Raw genomic sequence first — 19,388 nt, forward strand, 5'->3', positions numbered from 1 at the left:
AAGTGTCAAGGAGGTGTTGCCAAGCTGAGCCTGCATACTCATCCCTACCCACCGGTTTCCAGCCTTGACTGATTGATGTACAGGGCTCAGTGCTGGAAGCCGAGCCCTGTACATCAGTTGCAGAGGTGGGAAATTGGCGGTGTCTTCTTGCGCTCGCCAATGGCTCCTTGACACTAGAATCCTCATTTAGGAGATCTTTGAAAGATGGCAGAGAACAAAACTAGACAGAACCGGCTACAGAGTTATGTTTTAGAGCCCTGGTCTTCAGTTAAAACCTGCCTGGGACTAAACGTTTGGTGGACTGTAGCACATCATCCGGTTTTCTTGACTTTTACGAAGACTTTTATTGTATCCAATTTAAAAAAAAAAGTCTTCAATCAACCATCAACATCGCAAAACATGGAGTGAGAGAAAATGTAAGCTGTGCTTTTCTCTGGTGCCTTCGAAAATTTTCCCCTATAGAAGAATTATCTTTCAGCATTCCATGAGAAAAGGCTAGCCCCAGTTACCTGTGAGCTGGTGTGGGGAAATGGGTGGCCACGCAGCGTAAGGCTCTGTGGCGCAATGGATAGCGCATTGGACTTCTAGGCAAGGAAGGCATTCAAAGGTTGTGGGTTCGAGTCCCACCAGAGTCGACCTTTGTCTTGTTACATCTTTGTCTACGGCCTTAGGTGGTGTAGAAAAATGCCCATTTCTAGGTATATCGACAAGCCCTTATGCAGTTGATTATAAAATGCCATAAATCTCTTTCTTCTACCACATATGCAGCTTTTTGGTCCCCTCTTTGCCTTCTAGGAGAGGCAGCCATTCCGAGCTTGTGGTATCACCAGAGTCAAGCCTTGCATTATCTAGAAAGCAAGGAGTGGTACTGGTTCCACCTGGGCTAAAAACTGAGCACATGCGCCCAAGCTCGTGGCTCTGTGGCGCAATGGATAGCGCATTGGACTTCTAGAAAAGTGTAGTGATTCAAAGGTTGTGGGTTCGAGTCCCACCAGAGTCATCTTTTCTATCACGCCTGACGTCAAGACCTTGACTTCGCCTTTAGGTTGTCTTTGAAGAATGCAAAGAAAAACCAAAACTAGACCGAGCCAGGCTGGTAATCAAGGTTTCACAAGCCTGCTTTTGAGTTGAAGCCTACCTACGGAAACATTTTGTATTATATGTGACATAAAGGCAATTTGCCAGCTCTATATCGTGCTGAAAGTTCAAGTGTGTGATGAACACATTCCACAGCTCAGATTTTCTCTGGTGCCTTTTAAAATATTGCCCTGGGAGGAATTTTCCCTTTTGGCCATTCAGCATTGGACTTTTAGAATCAGGATGTGATTCAAAGGTCTTGGGTTCGAGTCCCACCACCAGAGTCGTCTTTTGTATCACGTGTGACATTAAAGACAATCTGTCAACTGTAAATCATGCTCAAGTGTCAAGGAGGTGTTGCCAAGCCTGAGCCTGCATGACTCCTCCCTACCCCACCGGTTTCCAGCCTTGACTGATTGATGTACAGGGCTCAGTGCTGGAAGCCGAGCCCTGTACATCAGTCAGGCAGAGGTGGGAATTGGGCGGTGTGCTTCTGCGGCTCGCCAATGGCTCCTTGACACTAGAATCCTCATTTAGGAGATCTTTGAAAGATGGCAAAGAGAAACAAACTAGACAGAACCAGGCTACAGAGTTAATGTTTTAGAGCCCTGGTCTTCAGTTAAAACCTGCCTGGGACTAAACTGTTTGAGTGGACTAGTAGCATCATCCGGTTTTCTTGACTTTTACGAAGACTTTTATTGTATCCAATTTAAAAAAAAAGTCTTCAATCAACCATCAACATCGCAAAAACATGGAGTGAGAGAAAAATGTAAAGCTGTGCTTTTCTCTGGTGCCTTCGAAATTTTCCCCTATAGAAGAATTATCTTTCAGCATTCCATGAGAAAAGGCTAGCCCCAGTTACCTGTGAGCTGGTGGGGAAATGGGTGGCCACGCAAGCGTAAGGCTCTGTGGCGCAATGGATAGCGCATTGGACTTCTAGGGCAAGGAAGGCATTCAAAGGTTGTGGGTTCGAGTCCCACCAGAGTCGACCTTTGTCTTGTTACATCTTTGTCTACGGCCTTAGGTGGTGTAGAAAAATGCCAATTTCTAGGTATATCGACAAGCCCTTATGCATTATTATAAAATGCCATAAATCTCTTTCTTCTACCACATATGCAGCTTTTTGGTCCCCTCTTTGCCTTCTAGGAGAAGGCAGCCATTCCGAGCTTGTGGTATCACCAGAGTCAAGCCTTGCATTATCTAGAAAGCAAGGAGTGGTACTGGTTCCACCTGGGCTAAAAACTGAGCACATGCACCCAAGCTCGTGGCTCTGTGGCGCAATGGATAGCGCATTGGACTTCTAGAAAAGTGTAGTGATTCAAAGGTTGTGGGTTCGAGTCCCACCAGAGTCATCTTTTCTATCACGCCTGACGTCAAGACCTTGACTTCGCCTTTAGGTTGTCTTTGAAGAATGCAAAAGAAAACCAAAACTAGACCGAGCCAGGCTTGGTAATCAGGTTTCACAAGCCTGCTTTTGAGTTGAAGCCTACCTACGGAAACATTTTGTATTATATGTGACATTAAAGGCAATTTGCCAGCTCTATATCGTGCTGAAAGTTCAAGTGTGTGATGAACACATTCCCAGCTCAGATTTTCTCTGGTGCCTTTTAAAATATTGCCCTGGGAGGAATTTTCCCTTTTGGCCATTCAGCATTGGACTTTTAGAATCAGGATGTGATTCAAAGGTCTTGGGTTCGAGTCCCACCACCAGAGTCGTCTTTTGTATCACGTGTGACATTAAAGACAATCTGTCAACTGTAAATCATGCTCAAGTGTCAAGGAGGTGTTGCCAAGCCTGAGCCTGCATGACTCCTCCCTACCCCACCGGTTTCCAGCCTTGACTGATTGATGTACAGGGCTCACTGCTGGAAGCCGAGCCCTGTACATCAGTCAGGCAGAGGTGGGGAATTGGGCGGTGTGCTTCTGCGGCTCGCCAATGGCTCCTTGACACTAGAATCCTCATTTAGGAGATCTTTGAAAGATGGCAAAGAGAAACAAAACTAGACAGAACCAGGCTACAGAGTTAATGTTTTAGAGCCCTGGTCTTCAGTTAAAACCTGCCTGGGACTAAACTGTTTGAGTGGACTAGTAGCATCATCCGGTTTTCTTGACTTTTACGAAGACTTTTATTGTATCCAATTTAAAAAAAAAAGTCTTCAATCAACCATCAACATCGCAAAAACATGGAGTGAGAGAAAAATGTAAAGCTGTGCTTTTCTCTGGTGCCTTCGATAATTTTCCCCTATAGAAGAATTATCTTTCAGCATTCCATGAGAAAAGGCTAGCCCCAGTTACCTGTGAGCTGGTGGGGAAATGGGTGGCCACGCAAGCGTAAGGCTCTGTGGCGCAATGGATAGCGCATTGGACTTCTAGGGCAAGGAAGGCATTCAAAGGTTGTGGGTTCGAGTCCCACCAGAGTCGACCTTTGTCTTGTTACATCTTTGTCTACGGCCTTAGGTGGTGTAGAAAATGCCCAATTTCTAGGTATATCGACAAGCCCTTATGCAGTTGATTATAAAATGCCATAAATCTCTTTCTTCTACCATATGCAGCTTTTTGGTCCCCTCTTTGCCTTCTAGGAGAAGGCAGCCATTCCGAGCTTGTGGTATCACCAGAGTCAAGCCTTGCATTATCTAGAAAGCAAGGAGTGGTACTGGTTCCACCTGGGCTAAAACTGAGCACATGCACCCAAGCTCGTGGCTCTGTGGCGCAATGGATAGCGCATTGGACTTCTAGAAAAGTGTAGTGATTCAAAGGTTGTGGTTTCGAGTCCCACCAGAGTCGTCTTTTTCTATCACGCCTGACGTCAAGACCTTGACTTCGCCTTTAGGTTGTCTTTGAAGAATGCAAAAGAAAACCAAAACTAGACCGAGCCAGGCTTGGTAATCAAGGTTTCACAAGCCTGCTTTTGAGTTGAAGCCTACCTACGGAAACATTTTGTATTATATGTGACATTAAAGGCAATTTGCCAGCTCTATATCGTGCTGAAAGTTCAAGTGTGTGATGAACACATTCCACAGCTCAGATTTTCTCTGGTGCCTTTTAAAATATTGCCCTGGGAAGGAATTTTCCCTTTTGGCCATTCAGCATTGGACTTTAGAATCAGGATGTGATTCAAAGGTCTTGGGTTCGAGTCCCACCACAGAGTCGTCTTTTGTATCACGTGTGACATTAAAGACAATCTGTCAACTGTAAATCATGCTCAAGTGTCAAGGAGGTGTTGCCAAGCCTGAGCCTGCATGACTCCTCCCTACCCCACCGGTTTCCAGCCTTGACTGATTGATGTACAGGGCTCACGTGCTGGAAGCCGAGCCCTGTACATCAGTCAGGCAGAGGTGGGAAATTGGGCGGTGTGCTTCTGCGGCTCGCCAATGGCTCCTTGACACTAGAATCCTCATTTAGGAGATCTTTGAAAGATGGCAAAGAGAACAAAACTAGACAGAACCAGGCTACAGAGTTATGTTTTAGAGCCCTGGTCTTCAGTTAAAACCTGCCTGGGACTAAACTGTATGAGTGGACTAGTAGCATCATCCGGTTTTCTTGACTTTTACGAAGACTTTAATTGTATCCAATTTAAAAAAAAAAGAGTCTTCAATCAACCATCAACATCGCAAAAACATGGAGTGAGAGAAAATGTAAAGCTGTGCTTTTCCTCTGGTGCCTTCGAAAATTTTCCCCTATAGAAGAATTATCTTTCAGCATTCCATGAGAAAAGGCTAGCCCCAGTTACCTGTGAGCTGGTGGGGGGAAATGGGTGGCCACGCAAGCGTAAGATCTGTGGCGCAATGGATAGCGCATTGGACTTCTAGGGCAAGGAAGGCATTCAAAGGTTGTGGGTTCGAGTCCCACCAGAGTCGACCTTTGTCTTGTTACAATCTTTGTCTACGGCCTTAGGTGGTGTTAGAAAAATGCCATTTCTAGGTATATCGACAAGCCCTTATGCAGTTGATTATAAAATGCCATAAATCTCTTTCTTCTACCACATATGCAGCTTTTTGGTCCCCTCTTTGCCTTCTAGGAGAAGGCAGCCATTCCGAGCTTGTGGTATCACCAGAGTCAAGCCTTGCATTATCTAGAAAGCAAGGAGTGGTACTGGTTCCACCTGGGCTAAAAACTGAGCACATGCACCCAAGCTCGTGGCTCTGTGGCGCAATGGATAGCGCATTGGACTTCTAGAAAAGTGTAGTGATTCAAAGGTTGTGGGTTCGAGTCCCACCAGAGTCAGTCTTTTCTATCACGCCTGACGTCAAGACCTTGACTTCGCCTTTAGGTTGTCTTTGAAGAATGCAAAAGAAAAACCAAAACTAGACCGAGCCAGGCTGGGTAATCAAGGTTTCACAAGCCTGCTTTTGAGTTGAAGCCTACTACGGAAACATTTTGTATTATATGTGACATTAAAGGCAATTTGCCAGCTCTATATCGTGCTGAAAGTTCAAGTGTGTGATGAACACATTCCCCAGCTCAGATTTTCTCTGGTGCCTTTAAAATATTGCCCTGGGAAGGAATTTTCCCTTTTGGTAATTCAGCATTGGACTTTTAGAATCAGGATGTTGATTCAAAGGTCTTGGGTTCGAGTCCCACCACCAGAGTCGTCTTTTGTATCACGTGTGACATTAAAGACAATCTGTCAACTGTAAATCATGCTCAAGTGTCAAGGAGGTGTTGCCAAGCCTGAGCCTGCATGACTCCTCCCTACCCCACCGGTTTCCAGCCTTGACTGATTGATGTACAGGGCTCACTGCTGGAAGCCGAGCCCTGTACATCAGTAAGGCAGAGGTGGGGAGTTGGGCGGTGTGCTTCTGCGGCTCGCCAATGGCTCCATTGACACTAGAATCCTCATTTAGGAGGTCTTTGAAAGATGGCAAAGAGAAACAAAACTAGACAGAACCAGCTACAGAGTTAATGTTTTAGAGCCCTGGTCTTCAGTTAAAACCTGCCTGGGGCTAAACTGTATGAGTGGACTAGTAGCATCATCCGGTTTTTCTTGACTTTTACGAAGACTTTAATTGTATCCAATTTAAAAAAAAAGAGTCTTCAATCAACCATCAACATCGCAAAAACATGGAGTGAGAGAAAAATGTAAAGCTGTGCTTTTCTCTGGTGCCTTCGAAAAATTTTCCCCTATAGAAGAATTATCTTTCAGCATTCCATGAGAAAAGGCTAGCCCCAGTTACCTGTGAGCTGGTGGGGGGAAATGGGTGGCCACGCAAGCGTAAGGCTCTGTGGCGCAATGGATAGCGCATTGGACTTTCTAGGGCAAGGAAGGCATTCAAAGTTGTGGGTTCGAGTCCCACCAGAGTCGACCTTTGTCTTGTTACATCTTTGTCTACGGCCTTAGGTGGTGTAGAAAAATGCCAATTTCTAGGTATATCGACAAGCCCTTATGCAGTTGATTATAAAATGCCATAAATCTCTTTCTTCTACCACATATGCAGCTTTTTGGTCCCCTCTTTGCCTTCTAGGAGAAGGCAGCCATTCCGAGCTTGTGGTATCACCAGAGTCAAGCCTTGCATTATCTAGAAAGCAAGGAGTGGTACTGGTTCCACCTGGGCTAAAAACTGAGCACATGCGCCAAGCTCTGTGGCTCTGTGGCGCAATGGATAGCGCATTGGACTTCTAGAAAAGTGTAGTGATTCAAAGGTTGTGGGTTCGAGTCCCACCAGAGTCATCTTTTCTATCACGCCTGACGTCAAGACCTTGACTTCGCCTTTAGGTTGTCTTTGAAGAATGCAAAAGAAAAACAAAAACTAGACCGAGCCAGGCTTGGTAATCAAGGTTTCACAAGCCCTGCTTTTGAGTTGAAGCCTACCTACGGAAACATTTTGTATTATATGTGACATTAAAGGCAATTTGCCAGCTCTATATCGTGCTGAAAGTTCAAGTGTGTGATGAACACATTCCACAGCTCAGATTTTCTCTGGTGCCTTTTAAATATTGCCCTGGGAAGGAATTTTCCTTTTGGCCATTCAGCATTGGACTTTTAGAATCAGGATGTGATTCAAAGGTCTTGGGTTCGAGTCCCACCACCAGAGTCGTCTTTTGTATCACGTGTGACATTAAAGACAATCTGTCAACTGTAAATCATGCTCAAGTGTCAAGGAGGTGTTGCCAAGCCTGAGCCTGCATGACTCCTCCCTACCCACCTGGTTTCCAGCCTTGACTGATTGATGTACAGGGCTCACTGCTGGAAGCCGAGCCCTGTACATCAGTAAGGCAGAGGTGGGGAATTGGGCGGTGTGCTTCTGCGGCTCGCCAATGGCTCCTTGACACTAGAATCCTCATTTAGGAGATCTTTGAAAGATGGCAAAGAGAAACAAAACTAGACAGAACCAGGCTACAGAGTTAATGTTTTAGAGCCCTGGTCTTCAGTTAAAACCTGCCTGGGACTAAACTGTTGAGTGGACTAGTAGCATCATCCGGTTTTCTTGACTTTACGAAGACTTTTATTGTATCCAATTTAAAAAAAAAAAAGTCTTCAATCAACCATCAACATCGCAAAACATGGAGTGAGAGAAAAATGTAAAGCTGTGCTTTTCTTCTGGTGCCTTCGAAATTTTCCCCTATAGAAGAATTATCTTCAGCATTCCATGAGAAAAGGCTAGCCCCAGTTACCTGTGAGCTGGTGGGGGGAAATGGTTGGCCACGCAAGCTGTAAGGCTCTGTGGCGCAGTGGATAGCCTATTGGACTTCTAGGGCAAGGAAGGCATTCAAAGGTTGTGGGTTCGAGTCCCACCAGAGTCGACCTTTGTCTTGTTACATCTTTGTCTACGGCCTTAGGTGGTGTAGAAAAATGCCCATTTCTAGGTATATCGACAAGCCCTTATGCAGTTGATTATAAAATGCCATAAATCTCTTTCTTCTACCACATATGCAGCTTTTTGGTCCCCTCTTTGCCTTCTAGGAGAAGGCAGCCATTCCGAGCTTGTGGTATCACCAGAGTCAAGCCTTGCATTATCTAGAAAGCAAGGAGTGGTACTGGTTCCACCTGGGCTAAAAACTGAGCACATGCACCCAAGCTCGTGGCTCTGTGGCGCAATGGATAGCGCATTGGACTTCTAGAAAAGTGTAGTGATTCAAAGGTTGTGGGTTCGAGTCCCACCAGAGTCATCTTTTCTATCACGCCTGACGTCAAGACCTTGACTTCGCCTTTAGGTTGTCTTTGAAGAATGCAAAAGAAAACCAAAACTAGACCGAGCCAGGCTTGGTAATCAAGGTTTCACAAGCCTGCTTTTGAGTTGAAGCCTACCTACGGAAACATTTTGTATTATATGTGACATTAAAGGCAATTTGCCAGCTCTATATCGTGCTGAAAGTTCAAGTGTGTGATGACACATTCCACAGCTCAGATTTTCTCTGGTGCCTTTTAAAATATTGCCCTGGAAGGAATTTTCCCCTTTTGGCCATTCAGCATTGGACTTTTAGAATCAGGATGTGATTCAAAGGTCTTGGGTTCGAGTCCCACCACCAGAGTCGTCTTTTGTATCACGTGTGACATTAAAGACAATCTGTCAACTGTAAATCATGCTCAAGTGTCAAGGAGGTGTTGCCAAGCCTGAGCCTGCATGACTCCTCCCTACCCCACCTGGTTTCCAGCCTTGACTGATTGATGTACAGGGCTCACTGCTGGAAGCCGAGCCCTGTACATCAGTCAGGCAGAGGTGGGAAATTGGGCGGTGTGCTTCTGCGGCTCGCCAATGGCTCCTTGACACTAGAATCCTCATTTAGGAGATCTTTGAAAGATGGCAAAGAGAAACAAAACTAGACAGAACCAGGCTACAGAGTTAATGTTTTAGAGCCCTGGTCTTCAGTTAAAACCTGCCTGGGACTAAACTGTTTGAGTGGACTAGTAGCATCATCCGGTTTTCTTGACTTTTACGAAGACTTTTATTGTATCCAATTTAAAAAAAAAAGTCTTCAATCAACCATCAACATCGCAAAAACATGGAGTGAGAGAAAAATGTAAAGCTGTGCTTTTCTCTGGTGCCTTCGAAAATTTTCCCCTATAGAAGAATTATCTTTCAGCATTCCATGAGAAAAGGCTAGCCCCAGTTACCTGTGAGCTGGTGGGGGGAAATGGGTGGCCACGCAACTGTAAGGCTCTGTGGCGCAATGGATAGCGCATTGGACTTCTAGGGCAAGGAAGGCATTCAAAGGTTGTGGGTTCGAGTCCCACCAGAGTTGATCTTTGTCTTGTTACATCTTTGTCTACGGCCTTAGGTGGTGTAGAAAAATGCCCATTTCTCGGTATATCGACAATCCCTTATGCAGTTTATTATAAAATGCCATAAATCTCTTTCTTCTACCACATATGCAGCTTTTTGGTCCCCTCTTTGCCTTCTAGGAGAAGGCAGCCATTCCGAGCTTGTGGTATCACCAGAGTCAAGCCTTGCATTATCTAGAAAACAAGGAGTGGTACTGGTTCCACCTGGGCTAAAAACTGAGCACATGCGCCCAAGCTTGTGGCTCTGTGGCGCAATGGATAGCGCATTGGACTTCTAGAAAAGTGTAGTGATTCGAAGGTTGTGGGTTCGAGTCCCACCAGAGTCTTCTTTTCTATCACGCCTGACGTCAAGACCTTGACTTCGCCTTAAGGTTGTCTTTGAAGAATGCAAAAGAAAAACCAAAACTAGACCGAGCCAGGCTTGGTAATCAAGGTTTCACAAGCCTGCTTTTGAGTTGAAGCCTACCTACGGAAACATTTTGTATTATATGTGACATTAAAGGCAATTTGCCAGCTCTATATCGTGTCGAAAGTTCAAGTGTGTGATGAACACATTCCCCAGCTCAGATTTTCTCTGGTGCCTTTTAAAATATTGCCCTGGGAAGGAATTTTCCCTTTTGGCCATTCAGCATTGGACTTTTAGAATCAGGATGTGATTCAAAGGTCTTGGGTTCGAGTCCCACCACCAGAGTTGTCTTTTGTATCACGTGTGACATTAAAGACAATCTGTCAACTGTAAATCATGCTCAAGTGTCAAGGAGGTGTTGCCAAGCCTGAGCCTGCATGACTCCTCCCTACCCTACCGGTTTCCAGCCTTGACTGATTGATGTACAGGGCTCACTGCTGGAAGCCGAGCCCTGTACATCAGTCAGGCAGAGGTGGGGAGTTGGGCGGTGTGCTTCTGCGGCTCGCCAATGGCTCCTTGACACTAGAATCCTCATTTAGGAGATCTTTGAAAGATGGCAAAGAGAAACAAAACTAGACAGAACCAGGCTACAGAGTTAATGTTTTAGAGCCCTGGTCTTCAGTTAAAACCTGCCTGGGACTAAACTGTTTGAGTGGACTAGTAGCATCATCCGGTTTTCTTGACTTTTACGAAGACTTTTATTGTATCCAATTTAAAAAAAAAAAGTCTTCAATCAACCATCAACATCGCAAAAACATGGAGTGAGAGAAAAATGTAAAGCTGTGCTTTTCTCTGGTGCCTTCGAAAATTTTCCCCTATAGAAGAATTATCTTTCAGCATTCCATGAGAAAAGGCTAGCCCCAGTTACCTGTGAGCTGGTTGGGGGAAATGGGTGGCCACGCAACTGTAAGGCTCTGTGGCGCAGTGGATAGCATATTGGACTTCTAGGGCAAGGAAGGCATTCAAAGGTTGTGGGTTCGAGTCCCGCCAGAGTGGGTCTTTGTCTTGTTACATCTTTGTCTACAGCCTTAGGTGGTGTAGAAAAATGCCCATTTCTCGGTATATCGACAATCCCTTATGCAGTTTATTATAAAATGCCATAAATCTCTTTCTTCTACCACATATGCAGCTTTTTGGTCCCCTCTTTGCCTTCTAGGAGAAGGCAGCCATTCCGAGCTTGTGGTATCACCAGAGTCAAGCCTTGCATTATCTAGAAAGCAAGGAGTGGTACTGGTTCCACCTGGGCTAAAAACTGAGCACATGCACCCAAGCTCGTGGCTCTGTGGCGCAATGGATAGCGCATTGGACTTCTAGAAAAGTGTAGTGATTCGAAGGTTGTGGGTTCGAGTCCCACCAGAGTCATCTTTTCTATCACGCCTGACGTCAAGACCTTGACTTCGCCTTTAGGTTGTCTTTGAAGAATGCAAAAGAAAAACCAAAACTAGACCGAGCCAGGCTTGGTAATCAAGGTTTCACAAGCCTGCTTTTGAGTTGAAGCCTACCTACGGAAACATTTTGTATTATATGTGACATTAAAGGCAATTTGCCAGCTCTATATCGTGCTGAAAGTTCAAGTGTGTGATGAACACATTCCCCAGCTCAGATTTTCTCTGGTGCCTTTTAAAATATTGCCCTGGGAAGGAATTTTCCCTTTTGGCCATTCAGCATTGGACTTTTAGAATCAGGATGTGATTCAAAGGTCTTGGGTTCGAGTCCCACCACCAGAGTCGTCTTTTGTATCACGTGTGACATTAAAGACAATCTGTCAACTGTAAATCATGCTCAAGTGTCAAGGAGGTGTTGCCAAGCCTGAGCCTGCATGACTCCTCCCTACCCCTACCGGTTTCCAGCCTTGACTGATTGATGTACAGGGCTCACTGCTGGAAGCCGAGCCCTGTACATCAGTCAGGCAGAGGTGGGAGTTGGGCGGTGTGCTTCTGCGGCTCGCCAATGGCTCCTTGACACTAGAATCCTCATTTAGGAGATCTTTGAAAGATGGCAAAGAGAAACAAAACTAGACAGAACCAGGCTACAGAGTTAATGTTTTAGAGCCCTGGTCTTCAGTTAAAACCTGCCTGGGACTAAACTGTTTGAGTGGACTAGTAGCATCATCCGGTTTTCTTGACTTTTACGAAGACTTTTATTGTATCCAATTTAAAAAAAAAAAAGTCTTCAATCAACCATCAACATCGCAAAAACATGGAGTGAGAGAAAAATGTAAAGCTGTGCTTTTCTCTGGTGCCTTCGAAAATTTTCCCCTATAGAAGAATTATCTTTCAGCATTCCATGAGAAAAGGCTAGCCCCAGTTACCTGTGAGCTGGTGGGGGGAAATGGGTGGCCACGCAAGCGTAAGGCTCTGTGGCGCAATGGATAGCGCATTGGACTTCTAGGGCAAGGAAGGCATTCAAAGGTTGTGGGTTCGAGTCCCACCAGAGTCGATCTTTGTCTTGTTACATCTTTGTCTACGGCCTTAGGTGGTGTAGAAAAATGCCAATTTCTAGGTATATCGACAAGCCCTTATGCAGTTTATTATAAAATGCCATAAATCTCTTTCTTCTACCACATATGCAGCTTTTTGGTCCCCTCTTTGCCTTCTAGGAGAAGGCAGCCATTCCGAGCTTGTGGTATCACCAGAGTCAAGCCTTGCATTATCTAGAAAGCAAGGAGTGGTACTGGTTCCACCTGGGCTAAAAACTGAGCACATGCGTCCAAGCTCGTGGCTCTGTGGCGCAATGGATAGCGCATTGGACTTCTAGAAAAGTGTAGTGATTCAAAGGTTGTGAGTTCGAGTCCCACCAGAGTCATCTTTTCTATCACGCCTGACGTCAAGACCTTGACTTCGCCTTTAGGTTGTCTTTGAAGAATGCAAAAGAAAAACCAAAACTAGACCGAGCCAGGCTTGGTAATCAAGGTTTCACAAGCCTGCTTTTGAGTTGAAGCCTACCTACGGAAACATTTTGTATTATATGTGACATTAAAGGCAATTTGCCAGCTCTATATCGTGCTGAAAGTTCAAGTGTGTGATGAACACATTCCCCAGCTCAGATTTTCTCTGGTGCCTTTTAAAATATTGCCATGGGAAGGAATTTTCCCTTTTGGCCATTCAGCATTGGACTTTTAGAATCAGGATGTGATTCGAAGGTCTTGGGTTCGAGTCCCACCACCAGAGTCGTCTTTTGTATCACGTGTGACATTAAAGACAATCTGTCAACTGTAAATCATGCTCAAGTGTCAAGGAGGTGTTGCCAAGCCTGAGCCTGCATGACTCCTCCCTACCCCACCGGTTTCCAGCCTTGACTGATTGATGTACAGGGCTCACTGCTGGAAGCCGAGCCCTGTACATCAGTCAGGCAGAGGTGGGAAATTGGGCGGTGTGCTTCTGCGGCTCGCCAATGGCTCCTTGACACTAGAATCCTCATTTAGGAGATCTTTGAAAGATGGCAAAGAGAAACAAAACTAGACAGAACCAGGCTACAGAGTTAATGTTTTAGAGCCCTGGTCTTCAGTTAAAACCTGCCTGGGACTAAACTGTTTGAGTGGACTAGTAGCATCATCCGGTTTTCTTGACTTTTACGAAGACTTTTATTGTATCCAATTTAAAAAAAAAAAAAGTCTTCAATCAACCATCAACATCGCAAAAACATGGAGTGAGAGAAAAATGTAAAGCTGTGCTTTTCTCTGGTGCCTTCGAAAATTTTCCCCTATAGAAGAATTATCTTTCAGCATTCCATGAGAAAAGGCTAGCCCCAGTTACCTGTGAGCTGGTGGGGGGAAATGGGTGGCCACGCAAGCGTAAGGCTCTGTGGCGCAATGGATAGCGCATTGGACTTCTAGGGCAAGGAAGGCATTCAAAGGTTGTGGGTTCGAGTCCCACCAGAGTCGATCTTTGTCTACGGCCTTAGGTGGTGTAGAAAAATGCCCATTTCTAGGTATATCGACAAGCCCTTATGCAGTTGATTATAAAATGCCATAAATCTCTTTCTTCTACCACATATGCAGCTTTTTGGTCCCCTCTTTGCCTTCTAGGAGAAGGCAGCCATTCCGAGCTTGTGGTATCACCAGAGTCAAGCCTTGCATTATCTAGAAAGCAAGGAGTGGTACTGGTTCCACCTGGGCTAAAAACTGAGCACATGCTCCCAAGCTCGTGGCTCTGTGGCGCAATGGATAGCGCATTGGACTTCTAGAAAATTGTAGTGATTCAAAGGTTGTGAGTTTGAGTCCCACCAGAGTCATCTTTTCTATCACGCCTGACGTCAAGACCTTGACTTCGCCTTTAGGTTGTCTTTGAAGAATGCAAAAGAAAAACCAAAACTAGACCGAGCCAGGCTTGGTAATCAAGGTTTCACAAGCCTGCTTTTGAGTTGAAGCCTACCTACGGAAACATTTTGTATTATATGTGACATTAAAGGCAATTTGCCAGCTCTATATCGTGCTGAAAGTTCAAGTGTGTGATGAACACATTCCACAGCTCAGATTTTCTCTGGTGCCTTTTAAAATATTGCCCTGGGAAGGAATTTTCCCTTTTGGCCATTCAGCATTGGACTTTTAGAATCAGGATGTGATTCAAAGGTCTTGGGTTCGAGTCCCACCACCAGAGTCGTCTTTTGTATCACGTGTGACATTAAAGACAATCTGTCAACTGTAAATCATGCTCAAGTGTCAAGGAGGTGTTGCCAAGCCTGAGCCTGCATGACTCCTCCCTACCCCACTGGTTTCCAGCCTTGACTGATTGATGTACAGGGCTCAGTGCTGGAAGCCGAGCCCTGTACATCAGACAGGCAGAGGTGGGAAATTGGGCGGTGTGCTTCTGCGGCTCGCCAATGGCTCCTTGACACTAGAATCCTCATTTAGGAGATCTTTGAAAGATGGCAAAGAGAAACAAAACTAGACAGAACCAGGCTACAGAGTTAATGTTTTAGAGCCCTGGTCTTCAGTTAAAACCTGCCTGGGACTAAACTGTTTGAGTGGACTAGTAGCATCATCCGGTTTTCTTGACTTTTACGAAGACTTTTATTGTATCCAATTTAAAAAAAAAAAAAAGTCTTCAATCAACCATCAACATCGCAAAAACATGGAGTGAGAGAAAAATGTAAAGCTGTGCTTTTCTCTGGTGCCTTCGATAATTTTCCCCTATAGAAGAATTATCTTTCAGCATTCCATGAGAAAAGGCTAGCCCCAGTTACCTGTGAGCTGGTGGGGGGAAATGGGTGGCCACGCAACTGTAAGGCTCTGTGGCGCAATGGATAGCATATTGGACTTCTAGGGCAAGGAAGGCATTCAAAGGTTGTGGGTTCGAGTCCCGCCAGAGTGGGTCTTTGTCTTGTTACATCTTTGTCTACGGCCTTAGGTGGTGTAGAAAAATGCCCATTTCTCGGTATATCGACAATCCCTTATGCAGTTTATTATAAAATGCCATAAATCTCTTTCTTCTACCACATATGCAGCTTTTTGGTCCCCTCTTTGCCTTCTAGGAGAAGGCAGCCATTCCGAGCTTGTGGTATCACCAGAGTCAAGCCTTGCATTATCTAGAAAGCAAGGAGTGGTACTGGTTCCACCTGGGCTAAAAACTGAGCACATGCTCCCAAGCTCGTGGCTCTGTGGCGCAATGGATAGCGCATTGGACTTCTAGAAAATTGTAGTGATTCAAAGGTTGTGAGTTTGAGTCCCACCAGAGTCATCTTTTCTATCACGCCTGACGTCAAGACCTTGACTTCGCCTTTAGGTTGTCTTTGAAGAATGCAAAAGAAAAACCAAAACTAGACCGAGCCAGGCTTGGTAATCAAGGTTTCACAAGCCTGCTTTTGAGTTGAAGCCTACCTACGGAAACATTTTGTATTATATGTGACATTAAAGGCAATTTGCCAGCTCTATATCGTGCTGAAAGTTCAAGTGTGTGATGAACACATTCCACAGCTCAGATTTTCTCTGGTGCCTTTTAAAATATTGCCCTGGGAAGGAATTTTCCCTTTTGGCCATTCAGCATTGGACTTTTAGAATCAGGATGTGATTCAAAGGTCTTGGGTTCGAGTCCCACCACCAGAGTCGTCTTTTGTATCACGTGTGACATTAAAGACAATCTGTCAACTGTAAATCATGCTCAAGTGTCAAGGAGGTGTTGCCAAGCCTGAGCCTGCATGACTCCTCCCTACCCCACTGGTTTCCAGCCTTGACTGATTGATGTACAGGGCTCAGTGCTGGAAGCCGAGCCCTGTACATCAGACAGGCAGAGGTGGGAAATTGGGCGGTGTGCTTCTGCGGCTCGCCAATGGCTCCTTGACACTAGAATCCTCATTTAGGAGATCTTTGAAAGATGGCAAAGAGAAACAAAACTAGACAGAACCAGGCTACAGAGTTAATGTTTTAGAGCCCTGGTCTTCAGTTAAAACCTGCCTGGGACTAAACTGTTTGAGTGGACTAGTAGCATCATCCGGTTTTCTTGACTTTTACGAAGACTTTTATTGTATCCAATTTAAAAAAAAAAAAGTCTTCAATCAACCATCAACATCGCAAAAACATGGAGTGAGAGAAAAATGTAAAGCTGTGCTTTTCTCTGGTGCCTTCGAAAATTTTCCCCTATAGAAGAATTATCTTTCAGCATTCCATGAGAAAAGGCTAGCCCCAGTTACCTGTGAGCTGGTGGGGGGAAATGGGTGGCCACGCAACTGTAAGGCTCTGTGGCGCAATGGATAGCGTATTGGACTTCTAGGGCAAGGAAGGCATTCAAAGGTTGTGGGTTCGAGTCCCGCCAGAGTGGATCTTTGTCTTGTTACATCTTTGTCTACGGCCTTAGGTGGTGTAGAAAAATGCCCATTTCTAGGTATATCGACAATCCCTTATGCAGTTTATTATAAAATGCCATAAATCTCTTTCTTCTACCACATATGCAGCTTTTTGGTCCCCTCTTTGCCTTCTAGGAGAAGGCAGCCATTCCGAGCTTGTGGTATCACCAGAGTCAAGCCTTGCATTATCTAGAAAGCAAGGAGTGGTACTGGTTCCACCTGGGCTAAAAACTGAGCACATGCGCCCAAGCTCGTGGCTCTGTGGCGCAATGGATAGCGCATTGGACTTCTAGAAAAGTGTAGTGATTCGAAGGTTGTGGGTTCGAGTCCCACCAGAGTCATCTTTTCTATCACGCCTGACGTCAAGACCTTGACTTCGCCTTAAGGTTGTCTTTGAAGAATGCAAAAGAAAAACCAAAACTAGACCGAGCCAGGCTTGGTAATCAAGGTTTCACAAGCCTGCTTTTGAGTTGAAGCCTACCTACGGAAACATTTTGTATTATATGTGACATTAAAGGCAATTTGCCAGCTCTATATCGTGCTGAAAGTTCAAGTGTGTGATGAACACATTCCCCAGCTCAGATTTTCTCTGGTGCCTTTTAAAATATTGCCATGGGAAGGAATTTTCCCTTTTGGCCATTCAGCATTGGACTTTTAGAATCAGGATGTGATTCAAAGGTCTTGGGTTCGAGTCCCACCACCAGAGTCGTCTTTTGTATCACGTGTGACATTAAAGACAATCTGTCAACTGTAAATCATGCTCAAGTGTCAAGGAGGTGTTGCCAAGCCTGAGCCTGCATGACTCCTCCCTACCCTACCGGTTTCCAGCCTTGACTGATTGATGTACAGGGCTCACTGCTGGAAGCCAAGCCCTGTACATCAGTCAGGCAGAGGTGGGGAGTTGGGCGGTGTGCTTCTGCGGCTCGCCAATGGCTCCTTGACACTAGAATCCTCTTTTAGGAGATCTTTGAAAGATGGCAAAGAGAAACAAAACTAGACAGAACCAGGCTACAGAGTTAATGTTTTAGAGCCCTGGTCTTCAGTTAAAACCTGCCTGGGACTAAACTGTTTGAGTGGACTAGTAGCATCATCCGGTTTTCTTGACTTTTACGAAGACTTTTATTGTATCCAATTTAAAAAAAAAAAGTCTTCAATCAACCATCAACATCGCAAAAACATGGAGTGAGAGAAAAATGTAAAGCTGTGCTTTTCTCTGGTGCCTTCGAAAATTTTCCCCTATAGAAGAATTATCTTTCAGCATTCCATGAGAAAAGGCTAGCCCCAGTTACCTGTGAGCTGGTGGGGGGAAATGGGTGGCCACGCAAGCGTAAGGCTCTGTGGCGCAATGTATAGCGCATTGGACTTCTAGGGCAAGGAAGGCATTCAAAGGTTGTGGGTTCGAGTCCCACCAGAGTCGACCTTTGTCTTGTTACATCTTTGTCTACGGCCTTAGGTGGTGTAGAAAAATGCCAATTTCTAGGTATATCGACAAGCCCTTATGCAGTTGATTATAAAATGCCATAAATCTCTTTCTTCTACCACATATGCAGCTTTTTGGTCCCCTCTTTGCCTTCTAGGAGAAGGCAGCCATTCCGAGCTTGTGGTATCACCAGAGTCAAGCCTTGCATTATCTAGAAAGCAAGGAGTGGTACTGGTTCCACCTGGGCTAAAAACTGAGCACATGCACCCAAGCTCGTGGCTCTGTGGCGCAATGGATAGCGCATTGGACTTCTAGAAAAGTGTAGTGATTCAAAGGTTGTGGGTTCGAGTCCCACCAGAGTCATCTTTTCTATCACGCCTGACGTCAAGACCTTGACTTCGCCTTTAGGTTGTCTTTGAAGAATGCAAAAGAAAAACCAAAACTAGACCGAGCCAGGCTTGGTAATCAAGGTTTCACAAGCCTGCTTTTGAGTTGAAGCCTACCTACGGAAACATTTTGTATTATATGTGACATTATAGGCAATTTGCCAGCTCTATATCGTGCTGAAAGTTCAAGTGTGTGATGAACACATTCCACAGCTCAGATTTTCTCTGGTGCCTTTTAAAATATTGCCCTGGGAAGGAATTTTCCCTTTTGGCCATTCAGCATTGGACTTTTAGAATCAGGATGTGATTCAAAGGTCTTGGGTTCGAGTCCCACCACCAGAGTCGTCTTTTGTATCACGTGTGACATTAAAGACAATCTGTCAACTGTAAATCATGCTCAAGTGTCAAGGAGGTGTTGCCAAGCCTGAGCCTGCATGACTCCTCCCTACCCCACCGGTTTCCAGCCTTGACTGATTGATGTACAGGGCTCACTGCTGGAAGCCGAGCCCTGTACATCAGTCAGGCAGAGGTGGGGAGTTGGGCGGTGTGCTTCTGCGGCTCGCCAATGGCTCCTTGACACTAGAATCCTCATTTAGGAGATCTTTGAAAGATGGCAAAGAGAAACAAAACTAGACAGAACCAGGCTACAGAGTTAATGTTTTAGAGCCCTGGTCTTCAGTTAAAACCTGCCTGGGACTAAACTGTTTGAGTGGACTAGTAGCATCATCCGGTTTTCTTGACTTTTACGAAGACTTTTATTGTATCCAATTTAAAAAAAAAAAGTCTTCAATCAACCATCAACATCGCAAAAACATGGAGTGAGAGAAAAATGTAAAGCTGTGCTTTTCTCTGGTGCCTTCGAAAATTTTCCCCTATAGAAGAATTATCTTTCAGCATTCCATGAGAAAAGGCTAGCCCCAGTTACCTGTGAGCTGGTGGGGGGAAATGGGTGGCCACGCAAGCGTAAGGCTCTGTGGCGCAATGGATAGCGCATTGGACTTCTAGGGCAAGGAAGGCATTCAAAGGTTGTGGGTTCGAGTCCCACCAGAGTCGACCTTTGTCTTGTTACATCTTTGTCTACGGCCTTAGGTGGTGTAG

At 45.2% G+C, this 19,388-nt stretch overlaps 24 non-coding genes across 24 annotated transcripts; all 24 read left to right on the forward strand.

Moving 5' to 3' along the window:
* The first annotated feature begins 550 nt into the window (after positions 1–550).
* Positions 551–635, forward strand: TRNAR-UCU (transfer RNA arginine (anticodon UCU)). The gene is given in 2 exon segments: positions 551–587; positions 600–635. It is a non-coding gene; the product is annotated as a tRNA-Arg (tRNA).
* Positions 636–914: 279 nt separating this feature from the next.
* Positions 915–1,000, forward strand: TRNAR-UCU (transfer RNA arginine (anticodon UCU)). Its single transcript is given in 2 exon segments — positions 915–951; positions 965–1,000. It is a non-coding gene; the product is annotated as a tRNA-Arg (tRNA).
* A 979-nt stretch (positions 1,001–1,979) lies between these two features.
* TRNAR-UCU (transfer RNA arginine (anticodon UCU)) lies at positions 1,980–2,065 on the forward strand. Its single transcript is given in 2 exon segments — positions 1,980–2,016; positions 2,030–2,065. It is a non-coding gene; the product is annotated as a tRNA-Arg (tRNA).
* Positions 2,066–2,343: 278 nt separating this feature from the next.
* Positions 2,344–2,429, forward strand: TRNAR-UCU (transfer RNA arginine (anticodon UCU)). Its single transcript is given in 2 exon segments — positions 2,344–2,380; positions 2,394–2,429. It is a non-coding gene; the product is annotated as a tRNA-Arg (tRNA).
* Positions 2,430–3,412: 983 nt separating this feature from the next.
* TRNAR-UCU (transfer RNA arginine (anticodon UCU)) lies at positions 3,413–3,498 on the forward strand. Its single transcript is given in 2 exon segments — positions 3,413–3,449; positions 3,463–3,498. It is a non-coding gene; the product is annotated as a tRNA-Arg (tRNA).
* A 277-nt stretch (positions 3,499–3,775) lies between these two features.
* TRNAR-UCU (transfer RNA arginine (anticodon UCU)) lies at positions 3,776–3,861 on the forward strand. The gene is given in 2 exon segments: positions 3,776–3,812; positions 3,826–3,861. It is a non-coding gene; the product is annotated as a tRNA-Arg (tRNA).
* Positions 3,862–4,849: 988 nt separating this feature from the next.
* On the forward strand, positions 4,850–4,934 carry TRNAR-UCU (transfer RNA arginine (anticodon UCU)). The gene is given in 2 exon segments: positions 4,850–4,885; positions 4,899–4,934. It is a non-coding gene; the product is annotated as a tRNA-Arg (tRNA).
* Positions 4,935–5,215: 281 nt separating this feature from the next.
* Positions 5,216–5,301, forward strand: TRNAR-UCU (transfer RNA arginine (anticodon UCU)). Its single transcript is given in 2 exon segments — positions 5,216–5,252; positions 5,266–5,301. It is a non-coding gene; the product is annotated as a tRNA-Arg (tRNA).
* A 992-nt stretch (positions 5,302–6,293) lies between these two features.
* On the forward strand, positions 6,294–6,379 carry TRNAE-UUC (transfer RNA glutamic acid (anticodon UUC)). Its single transcript is given in 2 exon segments — positions 6,294–6,330; positions 6,345–6,379. It is a non-coding gene; the product is annotated as a tRNA-Glu (tRNA).
* A 280-nt stretch (positions 6,380–6,659) lies between these two features.
* On the forward strand, positions 6,660–6,745 carry TRNAR-UCU (transfer RNA arginine (anticodon UCU)). Its single transcript is given in 2 exon segments — positions 6,660–6,696; positions 6,710–6,745. It is a non-coding gene; the product is annotated as a tRNA-Arg (tRNA).
* A 987-nt stretch (positions 6,746–7,732) lies between these two features.
* On the forward strand, positions 7,733–7,818 carry TRNAR-UCU (transfer RNA arginine (anticodon UCU)). The gene is given in 2 exon segments: positions 7,733–7,769; positions 7,783–7,818. It is a non-coding gene; the product is annotated as a tRNA-Arg (tRNA).
* Positions 7,819–8,098: 280 nt separating this feature from the next.
* TRNAR-UCU (transfer RNA arginine (anticodon UCU)) lies at positions 8,099–8,184 on the forward strand. The gene is given in 2 exon segments: positions 8,099–8,135; positions 8,149–8,184. It is a non-coding gene; the product is annotated as a tRNA-Arg (tRNA).
* A 988-nt stretch (positions 8,185–9,172) lies between these two features.
* TRNAR-UCU (transfer RNA arginine (anticodon UCU)) lies at positions 9,173–9,258 on the forward strand. Its single transcript is given in 2 exon segments — positions 9,173–9,209; positions 9,223–9,258. It is a non-coding gene; the product is annotated as a tRNA-Arg (tRNA).
* A 280-nt stretch (positions 9,259–9,538) lies between these two features.
* On the forward strand, positions 9,539–9,624 carry TRNAR-UCU (transfer RNA arginine (anticodon UCU)). Its single transcript is given in 2 exon segments — positions 9,539–9,575; positions 9,589–9,624. It is a non-coding gene; the product is annotated as a tRNA-Arg (tRNA).
* A 1,356-nt stretch (positions 9,625–10,980) lies between these two features.
* TRNAR-UCU (transfer RNA arginine (anticodon UCU)) lies at positions 10,981–11,066 on the forward strand. The gene is given in 2 exon segments: positions 10,981–11,017; positions 11,031–11,066. It is a non-coding gene; the product is annotated as a tRNA-Arg (tRNA).
* A 991-nt stretch (positions 11,067–12,057) lies between these two features.
* TRNAR-UCU (transfer RNA arginine (anticodon UCU)) lies at positions 12,058–12,143 on the forward strand. The gene is given in 2 exon segments: positions 12,058–12,094; positions 12,108–12,143. It is a non-coding gene; the product is annotated as a tRNA-Arg (tRNA).
* A 280-nt stretch (positions 12,144–12,423) lies between these two features.
* TRNAR-UCU (transfer RNA arginine (anticodon UCU)) lies at positions 12,424–12,509 on the forward strand. The gene is given in 2 exon segments: positions 12,424–12,460; positions 12,474–12,509. It is a non-coding gene; the product is annotated as a tRNA-Arg (tRNA).
* A 992-nt stretch (positions 12,510–13,501) lies between these two features.
* Positions 13,502–13,587, forward strand: TRNAR-UCU (transfer RNA arginine (anticodon UCU)). Its single transcript is given in 2 exon segments — positions 13,502–13,538; positions 13,552–13,587. It is a non-coding gene; the product is annotated as a tRNA-Arg (tRNA).
* A 264-nt stretch (positions 13,588–13,851) lies between these two features.
* TRNAR-UCU (transfer RNA arginine (anticodon UCU)) lies at positions 13,852–13,937 on the forward strand. The gene is given in 2 exon segments: positions 13,852–13,888; positions 13,902–13,937. It is a non-coding gene; the product is annotated as a tRNA-Arg (tRNA).
* A 1,359-nt stretch (positions 13,938–15,296) lies between these two features.
* On the forward strand, positions 15,297–15,382 carry TRNAR-UCU (transfer RNA arginine (anticodon UCU)). Its single transcript is given in 2 exon segments — positions 15,297–15,333; positions 15,347–15,382. It is a non-coding gene; the product is annotated as a tRNA-Arg (tRNA).
* A 1,357-nt stretch (positions 15,383–16,739) lies between these two features.
* TRNAR-UCU (transfer RNA arginine (anticodon UCU)) lies at positions 16,740–16,825 on the forward strand. Its single transcript is given in 2 exon segments — positions 16,740–16,776; positions 16,790–16,825. It is a non-coding gene; the product is annotated as a tRNA-Arg (tRNA).
* A 990-nt stretch (positions 16,826–17,815) lies between these two features.
* Positions 17,816–17,901, forward strand: TRNAR-UCU (transfer RNA arginine (anticodon UCU)). The gene is given in 2 exon segments: positions 17,816–17,852; positions 17,866–17,901. It is a non-coding gene; the product is annotated as a tRNA-Arg (tRNA).
* Positions 17,902–18,181: 280 nt separating this feature from the next.
* On the forward strand, positions 18,182–18,267 carry TRNAR-UCU (transfer RNA arginine (anticodon UCU)). Its single transcript is given in 2 exon segments — positions 18,182–18,218; positions 18,232–18,267. It is a non-coding gene; the product is annotated as a tRNA-Arg (tRNA).
* Positions 18,268–19,257: 990 nt separating this feature from the next.
* On the forward strand, positions 19,258–19,343 carry TRNAR-UCU (transfer RNA arginine (anticodon UCU)). The gene is given in 2 exon segments: positions 19,258–19,294; positions 19,308–19,343. It is a non-coding gene; the product is annotated as a tRNA-Arg (tRNA).
* The last annotated feature ends 45 nt before the right edge of the window (positions 19,344–19,388 follow it).

Source organism: Dendropsophus ebraccatus, chromosome 8 (genome assembly GCF_027789765.1).
Source record: "Dendropsophus ebraccatus isolate aDenEbr1 chromosome 8, aDenEbr1.pat, whole genome shotgun sequence".
Taxonomy (NCBI): Eukaryota; Metazoa; Chordata; class Amphibia; order Anura; family Hylidae; genus Dendropsophus; species Dendropsophus ebraccatus.